Genomic DNA, 12,029 nt, shown 5'->3' with positions numbered 1-12,029 from the left:
CCAGCAGCCAAACTGCCCTGTTTATATAGGCAGCCCTTGCCTCCAAAATGGCTGCCCTCGTCAGGCACCTGGTGGCTGCCAGCTCCAGGCCCTTAAAGTGGCAGGCACACACACAGTGCCCTGCCACACAGTGTCATGATCATCTTCTGTACCTCACCGATAGAGCTGCAGCTCAGCAGACAGCTATATAGCAAATCAAAACACATCTATGATTGTCCCAGCAGATTGCCATAGAAATTTGTAACCAGCAGGTGCCAGATGCCATTGCAATGGTCTCCTGCTTTTTTCAAATATGTATATTTGTGACAGTTTCCTTACTTGGGCATCACTTTTTCCTTGGGTATCTTAAGATGTGTCTTTCTCCTTTCTGTCCTCTTATCCACTGCACAGGATTTTTAACCGAGGATGAGAGACTACAAGGAAGATAGAGAAAGCTGGGATTTGCAAGATAAAAAGACGGGGGCATATCCAGAGGGGGTTATCATCGCACTGGATGTAGCTCAATTAGGGAAATGTAAAATACCTGTATTTTCAGGGTAAGTTACACAGGAAATGAATGAGCCAGATTAGCTCTAAGGTCAAGAGGGCAAGCTGAGAAAGCAAAACTGTTCAGCACATATCCCTTGTTCTTGTGTTTCTCAGCATTGACTTTCTTCAGTAAGCACACACTGAAAGTAGGTCTTGGGAAACTGCACCATACAGACAGCAGTGTGACATCTGGAAGATGCACCAATCTCCAGAGAAGAGTGGCTCTGTTATAATTAATCATGTCTGATAATTAACCAGGATGTAATTAGATATAATCACCCTGACAACAATGGTGCACCTTTCTCAACAGACAAGGAGAAGGTCTGTCATCCACCTGTGTCTGATCAAAGAGGATAATAGAGTAGCAAGCCATTAGTGTGCACATGGTAAAAGAGCTGGGCCAACTCTCCTATTGAAGGCCTGGTAAGTAATACAGTCGGCTGTGGTAGAAAATAACTAATTCATGATTTTTTTTAACTGTCCTTGACATCATGAGCTCAGCTTTCAGGGACTAGTCTGTTTGAATAATGCCACTGAAAAAAGACAACAGCATGAAAAAGAAATTACTTTGTTTTTCCATGACTGGCTCAATTAGACTGTTCACCACATTACGTGGGGGGAGCCCAAAATGGAGAAGCATTCAGAGGAATGATCATGTCCCATTGTTGCAACTGACAGAAAACAACCAGTGAGCAGCTCAGCTGTTTAGAATTCATTGTATTAGGAGCCTCCAGGGGTGTGACTGGGACAACGGTACCAGAAGCCTTTGAGAAGGGCCCCAGCTCCTGAAGTCACACAATGAGTTTTGATTTACAAAAATAGGTTTTTAACCATCACAGATGCAAAGGAAAGCTGGAAAATATGATCCAAGTGCAACACATGCCTATCTCAGCCTGCTTGAAAAAATGTGAATGATCCTGCTCATCTTAATTCTGAAGCCTTCTGCCAACCAGAGCAAGAGGAGAGGCCATAGCACCAAGGCTGGGTGAGGGCATTCCCCAGGTGAGCATCATACCACTCCCTAGGTACCTCTAGAGCCCTGGCCTGTCTACATTCAACCCTGAACCATAACCACATATTTCCTATTCTCTAAGAAATGGATCCCTGCCCTGTGCGCTACAACAGTCCAGTTAGCTCTCTGCTTCATAGCTAGGGAATGCCACTTATACTGCAGGATCAACACCCTAAATTCCTTGCCTGTATTAAATAATCATGCAGTACATTGCTATACTGGCTAACAATAATGAGATGCTGAAGTGAAGGGTAAAGTATTGGGTACAGAACTAAATTTAAGTTGCAAATAGCAGCCTCCTAATAGTTAGAAGAGAGCTACTGATGTCCTTCACTGGAAAGGCTTTGCAGCTAGATTTTAAGGAAGACTTGTCATATATTGTGTGATGCTAAGCAGGAGGGTGTGAATAGATTTCCCAAAACATTGAGAGGAGGAATTTTACTGTGACCCCCTCCCCTCAGAAAAGCATACACAAAATGTTCATCATGTCAGGCCAACAATCTTCAAAGATTCAGAAAGAGTTTTCTAGAGAAGGGACTGCAGGCATCTCTGCTGTATCTGGCCAAATTCAGAATAGCTTATAAACACTGAATATACCTCTTTTGGTTGAGATGGGTCTGATCCAAAATGGAACCAAATCTGAATTCAGTTTCTTTGCCTCTATTTTCCTCAACAGGGACCAGATCAACCCGTCTGCCAGGACCCCCTCAGGCCCGGGGGGAGGCGCACCCAGGCCTAGGGTCAGTGAGGATCTAGTCAGGGAACTTCTGGAGGGACTGGACATATTTAAATCAGCTGGTCCTGATGACCTCCACCCCAGAGTGCTGAGGGAATTAGCAGAGGTCATTGCAGGACCCCTGGCATGGCTTTACGAGCACTCATGGTGCTCTGGTGTGGTGCCAGAGGACTGGAAAAGGGCCAATGTGGTTCTCATTTTCAAAAAAGGGAGGAAGGAGGACCCAGGAAACTACAGGCCAGTCAGTCTTACCTCGATCCTGGGTAAGCTTTTTGAGAGAATTATCCTGGCGCATGTCCACGAGGGGCCAGCAGGGGAGATTATGCTTAGGGGCAACCAACACGGGTTCGTTAGAGGCAGGTCCTGTCAGACCAACCTGGTGGCCTTCTATGACCAGGTCACAAAGTCCTTAGACGCAGGGGTAGCAGTGGACGTAGTCTTTCTGGACTTCAGGAAGGCCTTTGACACTGTCTCTCACCCCATTCTCATTAAAAAACTAGGGGACTGTGGCATCGACACCTACACAGTCAAATGGGTCGCTAACTGGCTGAAGGGCCGCACCCAGACAGTGGTGGTGGATGGGTCATTTTCAACCTGGAGGAATGTGAGCAGTGGGGTCCCCCAGGGCTCGGTCCTTGGACCCGCGCTGTTCAACATCTTCATCAGCAACTTGGACGAGGGGGTAAAAAGCACCCTCTTCAAATTTGCTAATGACACTAAGTTGTGGGGGGAAGTGGGCACGCTAAAAGGGAGGAATAGGCTGCAATTGGACCTAGACAGGTTACAGGGGTGGGTGGATGAGAACAGGATGGGTTTCAACACTGACAAGTGCAAGATACTGCACCTGGGGAGGAAAAACCAGCAGCATACCTACAGGCTGGGGAACTCCCTGTCTCGGCAGAGACAGAAAAGGATCTTGGAGTCATTATTAATGCCAAAATGAACATGGGCCAACAGTGTGGGCACGTGGTCAGGAAGGCCAACTGTACCTTGTCATGCATCCACAGATGCATCTCAAGCAGGTCCAAGGAGGTGATCCTCCCCCTCTATGTGGCACTGGTCAGGCCGTAGTTGGAGTACTGCGTCCAGTTCTGGGCGCTGCACTTTAGGAGAAATGTGGACAGCATTGAGGGCCACCTGCATGATCAGGGGGCAGCAGGGCAGGCCCTACAAGGAGAGGCTAAGGGACCTGAACCTGTTCAGCCTCCACAAGAGAAGGCTGAGGTGGGGATCTACTGGCCTGTTACAAACTAGTCAGGGGGGACCAGCAGGCATTGGGGGAGTCCCTGTTCCCCCGAGCACCACCAGGAGTGACAAGAAATAATGGTCACAAGCTGGCAGAGGGTAGATTCAGACTAGACATCAGGAGGCACTACTTCACTGTCAGGGCGGCTAGGAGCTGGAACCAACTTCCAAAAGAAGTGGTGCTGGCTCCTACCCTGGGGGTCTTTAAGAGGAGCCTGGATGAACACCTCACTGGGGTTGTTTGACCCCACTGCTCTTTCCTGCCATGGCAGGGGGTCGGACTTGATGATCTGTCAAGGTCCCTTCCGGCCCTACCAACTATGAAACTATGAATGACCTTGTAGTGCTCTGGGAGCCAGATCCATACAAGTTTGTTACTTCATTGCTAATAATGGCTCACACCAACACTTATGATGTGAATAATTTTGGATCTGGGTTTTAATGTTTGTTTATAGTGCCTACCTGGTTCTGGGACTCCATATTATCTCACCAAGTACTGAACAAAATGTGCAGTGATACTGTAATAAGAAAGTGGGTCAGATACTTCTCAGAGGGCCTGGACATTTACATGGGCATGATTTGTATTGGTTTTGTACATCAATGTAAATAATACAGGACCTGGAGTGGACAAATGGGCAGCTATTCCGTGGTAGCTGCTAGCAACAGAGAGCTATTAAATGTGCCTTACAATTGCTGAATATAGTTCATTTGCCGTAAGCAAACAGCTACTTCAGGATACACATGCAATACTTTTGCCATTATAACTTGTACCAATATAGTTTTACCCTTGGTTTTTTGGTCTTCCAGTGAAGCCAGGAATCAAGTAAGTTTTATTGGCATAGAACAGTGTTGTCTAACTTTGTGTACATTGTAGGAGCCATATCTTGTGGGGATGGGTCCCTGGGATCCCATCTCTGCGATGCAGGCAGTGCTGGTAGCACATACAGTCCTGCACGCGGATTCCCCCCTGACATCCCCAGGTGGGCTGCACTTGTGGCACATGGTCCCCCCTGTGACAAGACTGGCCCTAGGGGCAGCTGTGATGTGCCCTGGGGGGCCACGTGGCTTCTGCCCCACTCTGGCTCCACAGGTACCCTCCCTTCTCCTCTTGCCTGATATACCTGATGGAATTATTTTCTGTTGTAGAAGGGAGGCTGCCCCCAGGGTCCCAGACTGACCATGCCTGCTTTGGCCAGGGGGTCCTTCCTGTACCCAGCTGCCCCTGGGCTTGTTCTTCCAACCCTAAGTGGGGCCCCCCGTAGTCCCATCAATGCCTCAGTGCAGTGGTCACCATAAGGGCTATTTGGGGTCTCTTTCCACCCCTACAGCCATGCCCATGCCTTGCAGATGGTATATGATATCACTTCAGGAGGGACGGGAGGAGCACCCAGTCTCTCCACAATGTTTGGCCCTCTCAGGCCTCAAAACCTTTGCAGCAAGCTGCCCTGGAGGCTGAGGGGCACACCTGCTGCCTGACTGGAAGGGGAGGAGCCAGAGGATGTAAGCTTGGGTCCCTGGGGCAGAGGGAAAATGCAGCCCTGAACTCATATGCACAGTTTGCAATCCTATTCTACATGCAGTGGGGATGTGTAATCATCCACACAGCTACTGACCAGGGGTGTTAGACTATGTACTGTACAGGAAAATATATAGCTACAGATGTGTGTACTCTGGGTGTGTGTAAGTCACAAAATTCTACCCTGCAAAAGCCCACAGCTGGGTTACCCACCTATGTTTTAGCTGAGTGGTCAGGGCACTCACCCAGCTTGCTGACTTCTCAGCTCAGTGACTTAACAGTCAAACCACAGGTCAGAAATTATCTGGTGCTGTCCCCAGCCCTCCCCTTGGAGCTGAGCTACTGCATCTTGTATTGGATATTCATAGGATAAAATGGGTGGAGAGTAAGGAGAAAGTTTCTGCCTCATTGAGAACAAGGGCTCAAGGTACAACATAGAGTCTGCTCCTTTCAAGAGCAGCAGCCATCACACTGAACTACACATCCTCTCTCCTGTACTCTTCCTGTTGGCTCACATATCTCCCTCTGTTGCCCATACAGAGGACCAGATTCAAAAAGAAGTTTGGCAAATGGCAAAGGCATTTTATGATGCTTAACCTATGGCCTAATGTTAGAGTGGTCAGCTGGAGAAATGCAAATTCAAGCCTCCTCTTGGTGGCTTGAACTTGAACTGCTCAGCTCTTGGGGCGAAAACACAGTGGGGCAACCAATCCAGCCTTTGAATCACTGTTACAGCTCTTTTCTGAACACTTTCTAATTTGTCAACACCTTTTTAAAGTGTAAATACCAGAATTCCATGATCCCAATAACCCAATAATAGTCTCACTGATGCCCTACTTCTATTCCAGTGCTCTTCTCAATCAGAATGTCATGGGAGTGTTAGGTTTACAAACATGATTCATAAAATAAATTCAGAGATTTCAAGTAGAAATCCATAGCTGTGGTCTTTCTGAGTTCTTTGCAACAGAAAAACTGCTCTATTATTTTCCTGTAGTCAGAAAAGAATGAAAACTAAGAGCTGGCATTTTCTGAGTGGTGCTGCAAGCCTCTCCAGGGGCTCCTTAAGTTGATCCAGGGGTGCCTTGAGTCTAAAAAAGAGTGAAAACCACTGTTCTACTCAATATTTCTTTGCTCATCCATCCATGGATTATGTCTGTTCTCTTAGCTGCAACATCATACTGGGACCTCAAACTCAGATGATCATAAATCCAGTTTAATCAACTGAAAGGACTATAACAAAACCTTTTTAGAGTCACTGATTTCCATGTGTAGTCTTCATATATTTAAGTGTGATCTACATTTTTTTCTGTCTGTGTGAGTTTGCTTTTGACTATATTAAAGCAGATGTTGTTAAAGTATATTGACCTTATCAAGTCATCCTCATTGCTCTATATAACTAACCTTTGTTGTCTGCCAACTTTCCCAGCAATGGTTTTATATTTTCTTTCAGAGTATGACTCAAGATATTGAACAGCACTGAGCCAAGAACAAATCTCTGCATGAGCCACTAGATAAACCTTCTTTGCTTGATGATTCCCTATGGCTATAATCAGATGTCACAGTTGTCACAACACTGGTTGTGCCATGACATGTCCCTGGCTGAACACGTGGTTTTTTGACATCCCCAGGATCAAAGAGGCTCTCCTCAGTCCTAGGTTCTCTGTGCACTGAGGTGTCAGAAATCAGGCCCGCCATTACAGAAAGGATGTGGACAAATTGGAGAGAGTCCAGCAAGGGCAACAAAAATGGTGAGGGGGCTGGGGCACATGACTTATGAGGACAGGCTGAGGAAATTGGGCTTGTTTTGTCTACAGAAGAGAAGACTGAGAGGATTTAACAGCAGCCTTCACCTACCTGAAGGGGGATTCAAAAGAGGACGGAACTAGACTATTCTCAGTGGTGGCAGATGACAGAACAAGGAGCAACAGTCTCAAGTTGCAGCAAGGGAAGTTTAGGTTAGATATTAGGAAGAGTTTTCTCACTAGGAGGGTAGTAAAACACTGGAACAGTTTACCCAGAGAGATGGTGGAAGCTCCATCCTTGGAGGTTTTCAAGACCTGGCTAGATGAAGCTTTGGCTGGGATGATCTAGTTGGGGATGTTCCTGCTTTGAGCAGGGGATTGGACGAGATGACCTCTTGAGGTCCCTTCCAACCCACATATTATATAATTTCTATGAAAGCTTTGTGTGCACCTAGGCTGCATACATGGTTTTTAAAAGTCCTGGCACACTGGGGCTGGGACCAACAATCAGTTGATCATCAGGTGCACCAGGACCTTCAGAAGCCCAGCACACATGGATTTTAGACATCCATGTGTGCCAAGGATGTTGGATACACCACTACTCTTCGATGGTGTATTCAGCAGATGTGCCCTAACCATATAGATGTCTTTTGTCCCTTCATGAAACTTTTGAACATCTGTTCTCAGTCTATTGAAAATATTTTTTGAGATCTATCAGTGGGCCACTTTTTAATTCATTTAATGTAATGAGCTACCTTAATTTTCTTTAGGGCTACCTTTTTAAGCAGACTGTTGCCCAGGACTAAGTCAAATCCTCTACAGATATGTATTGAGTTTGTTTGGCAAGAACTGGTTTCCATAAAATTATGTTGATCAGCACAAATTATACTACCATCCTGTAATTCTTTACTGTCTGTGTTTCATATCAGCTTTTCCATGAATTTTCCTGGGATCAGTGTCAGCTACGTGGCCTAGAGTTTCCTGTGTCATCTCATTTATCCTTTTTAAATTTTGGCATAACTTTAGCTCTTTTCCAGTTCACTGAAATGTCTTTGTATTGCAAGATTTGTTAAATACCAGCTTCAATGTTTCAGTGAGCTTCTTGGCTAATTCTTTTAAATCATGTTTGAGATTAAGTACATGCTTAATGTTACCTGTAAAATTAGTCTTGTTGAACTTAATGGGGCAACTCACATAGAGTTAACCAGAAACATAGTGATTTGCAAAACTAATAACTCAACATTTGCTTTCTGTAAATATGTTCCAGTATTTAATATCACCCAAACATTACTTCCAAAAAACTAGTTTGCTAGAATACTTTTAGAAAGCAAAGAGCAAAGCACTGTGAATACAGCTGAAGTGAATGCTTTCAAACACATGAAGCAATTGGGGTGGAAGGTTTCCTTCAGCAATATTTACCAAGCTATGCCTTTATTGGACTTCAGTCTCCAAAACTTGCATCTCTGGGGAGACAGCATGCTCCAATAGGTTGGGCATTAGAGCTGTAGGCAGGAGAGAGACATTTTATTCCTGGTTCAGCCACTGACCAGCTGTGTGACCTTATTTGAGTCACTTCCCTTCTCTGTGCCTCTTTTTCCCTTCCATTCTTCATCTGTCAGGTATAAGTGGACTATAAACTCTGCAGTGATCATTTCTTACACAGCTCTTATCACCACCATCTGAGTCACAGCGTCTTAGTGGTACCATAATCCAAATAAAATAACCTTCCACCAGCAGTAGCAATTACCTGAAAAGTGGGCAAATCAAGTGTAGTTTGATTAATATTGTGCAGGCAGATCATGTTTAGTGATAAGGCATTTCATTCAGAATCAGATCCCTGAATTTTTTCCACTTGGTTTCCATTCTGTGCTTTGCTTGGCATTTTCCCCTCAGAAAATGCCATGCAAACCATTGGTGTTATCTGACTCTGCAGTTGAAGTATTTGAGCAAGGAGTAATTTCCATGCTTACATCAAATGGTATACAGACATATGATTGAATGTGGAAGGAAGAAAGGAAAAAAAAAGCCAACCCAACCAGCTTTTCACCCTGTAAGAGATTTTTCCACTGACTGCTCCCTCTCCTTTCCTGAGCAGGGTGCACGTTTGAATTACGAATGCTGCACAAAAGAGTTTGGTCTGACAAAATTCAAAATCTCTCTCTGAGAGTTTTCTTCTTCCTTTTTCCCTCCTGAATGTGAAATGCATGTAGGCTCTATGTGCAAACACTGACAGATGGTGACTCTTGGTTCCAGTTCAGGCAGATTAGTAAGAGAACTTAGTGTTCAAGGGACCAATTACCACTCTGTCCCCTCAGGGAAGAGCATATCAGATGTTTACTGGGGGTTAATAATAAATGAATTGAAAAAAAAATTGCTCTTCGAACACCATATTCTGTGTATTCATGTCAGCAGGTTGTAATTAGCTAATTAAATGCCTGGACTGACAGAATGGTCCCAGTGGGGGTTGCAACATTACAGGCTGCTCCTGAAATATGAGCAGGAAACATCTTGGAATATGTAGTCAGGAGAGCAGTTAACACCTTGCATTTAATGGGCCACTTCTTCCTGTAAAGGGGAAGAAGAGCTGGGAGGAGGACTTGGATGAGTCCTGTGTCTGTGGAGCTAGCTGCCAACAAAATGACAGGGAATGAGGGCAATATGTAAGATAAGGAAATCATCAGTTATAGGCTTTCAGCAATAAGCAAGTGTTAAAAGTGCTGAGGCTTTTGGAATGACCACATAACCCAGTGGACATAATTCATGGGTCCTCCTTAAAAATGCATGCAGCTGAGGAGATGCAGTCAAATGTAAATATGGGTGGCTAACTAGGTAATTTGGGTCATCAAAAATCAAAATGACTTTTAAGGAATATGAAAGCCTTTAACCCACTGGGACAAAGAAAATGAGAGCTAACGTTCAAAACCCTGGCATACCTTCTGATGTTAGCTCATGCAGCATGCTCTGTGCCCGTTCTGCTGCCCAGAGGTGATGCAAGCAGTCTGTACAACTACTTGTATATCAGAATTGCAAGTTTCTCTTCCTGGTGCCTTGCTAGCAGGATGCTTACAGCAGGTTCGGTCCACACATTTTTGGGTGATATTAAATAAATATTAACTCATTCCTCAATAATTTTCATTATATTAGATCATGGTTCCTGAAAGAATCATAGGTGATATCTGTAGGATTGGAAAACAAAATGGCAGCCTGTTGGGCTTTTTTAGCTATTGTGTTTTATTGGTGGGGTGTAGTGACAGAACAATTCAAATTTCTTCTAATGGTTTTAGGAATCTGAGTGCTGCCCTGGATTGGTGATGAAGGTTGTCCGCTGTCGAACCAAGGCTACCTGATCATTCAGGCTGGGGAGCCAAAGGCAACTGGAAACCAAGTTAACCACATCACTCTTTATTTATTACTTTATTTATTTTTCATTTGTACCACTTTCTAGGCACAGGAATTTGGAAGTAGGCCTTTTCCTAAAAACCATGCATGCCATTCCAGTAGAAAACTGAGCTCACTGAGGCCAGCCGCATATGAGTCAGATGAAGGGATGCTGGGATATTCTGGGCCCCTGGCTGTGCAGACTAGTGCTGATCAGTCATTTGGAAGAGTGGCTGAAAGCCACCCAAATCCTGCCCCACAAGGGCTGCATTCTCAGTGCAAATTGGCTGGATTACAGAAACTACATCTCAAAAGAATCATGAAATGGGCCTGAGTATGCATTGCAGGAGTAGGGGAATGCTTTGATCCTTGGAAAAATCCAGATGATCTTTTGGATAGTCAAAGGTGGGATTGTTTTATAGAATATGAGAGATCAGAGAACAAAAGCAATAGTTGGTAGGTTTTGATATTGCTTCAGCAACTAGTGTACTTCAGCACGCACAGAATGGCTGATTTGAAAGCCATTGTGAAGGATGTTCAATAAGGACAAGTGCAAAGCCCTGCACTTAGGACAGAACAATCCCATGCACCGGTACAAGCTGGGGGCTGACTGGCTGGGCAGCTGAATATGAGTCAGCAGCATGCCCTTGTTGCCAAGAAGACTAACAACATCCTGGGCATTGGTATGTATGTTGCTAGTAAGTCAAGAGAAGTGATTATTGCTCTCTATTCAGCACTGGTGAGGCCACATCTGGAATACTATGTTCAGTTTTGGGCCCCCAACTACAGAAAGTATATGGATAAATTGGAGAGTCCAGCAGAGGGCAACAAAAATGGTTTGGGGGCTGGGGGACATGACTTGTGAAGACAGGCTGAGGGAACTGGGCTTATTTAGTTTAGAGAAGAGGAGACTGAGAGGAGATTTAATACCAGTTTATAACTACCTGAAAGGGGGGTTCAAAAGAGAATGGAGCTAAACTGTTCTCAGTGGTGCCAGATGACAGAACAAGGAGCAATGGTCTCAAGCTGCAGCAAGGGAAGTTTAGGTTGGATATTCGGAAGAATTTTCCCACTAGGAGGGTAGTAAAACACTGGAACAGGTTACCCAGAGAGCTGGTGAAATCTCCATCCTTGGAGGTTTTCAAGGCCCAGCTAGACAAATCTTTGGCTGGGATGATCTTGTTGGGGCTGGTCCTGCTTTGAGCAGGGGGTTAGACTAGGTCCCTTCCAACCCTCATTCTTTATGATTCTATGTGTGCAGGACTATGTTCTACATCAGATGATACAAAGGACTGGATGACTGGTTGGCTTAGGGTTCCATGCCCAGAGCTGGTTGTCACACGTAGGACTCGGCAGGACTGTGGGACGCATGACTCCAAACTTACTTCCCAGCTGAAGACACATGGTGGCAGGGGAATCTCAAAATTACTAGTGCCCTGATTAACTCATAATGTCTAACAAACCTTCCCTTGACTGCAAATGCGATCCTTTCAGCACACCCCTGTTAGTGCTGTGTGTGATATCTGTTGTAAATGTGCTCACCCAAAGAGTTAAAGAAAAAGGGGATGCCTGTGACATATTGCTGCAAAACTGAGATATTCCCGCTATGAGTGTTTGTTCATTTTTTCTACAGACACGTGTTATGATTACAGAGTGGGATTACTACTGTCCCTTATGATGACATCTAAAATGCTATTTCCCCCAATTCAGTGACAGCCTTCAGGGCTGGTTCTATAGGACAGCTGCAAACATAACCAGTTTTCTTTATTCCCTGACTCTGCCAGGGAGCAAGAGCAATTCACTTTGCCTGTGATGTATTTATTTTTAACTCTTTCTCCTTTATGAGCCAAATTCACAAAATTCAGCGGTTCA

The sequence above is a fragment of the Alligator sinensis genome, unplaced genomic scaffold (genome assembly GCF_000455745.1).
Source record: "Alligator sinensis unplaced genomic scaffold, ASM45574v1 scaffold448_1, whole genome shotgun sequence".
Lineage (NCBI taxonomy): Eukaryota > Metazoa > Chordata > Crocodylia > Alligatoridae > Alligator > Alligator sinensis.
Note: the sequence above shows the minus strand (reverse complement) of the source record.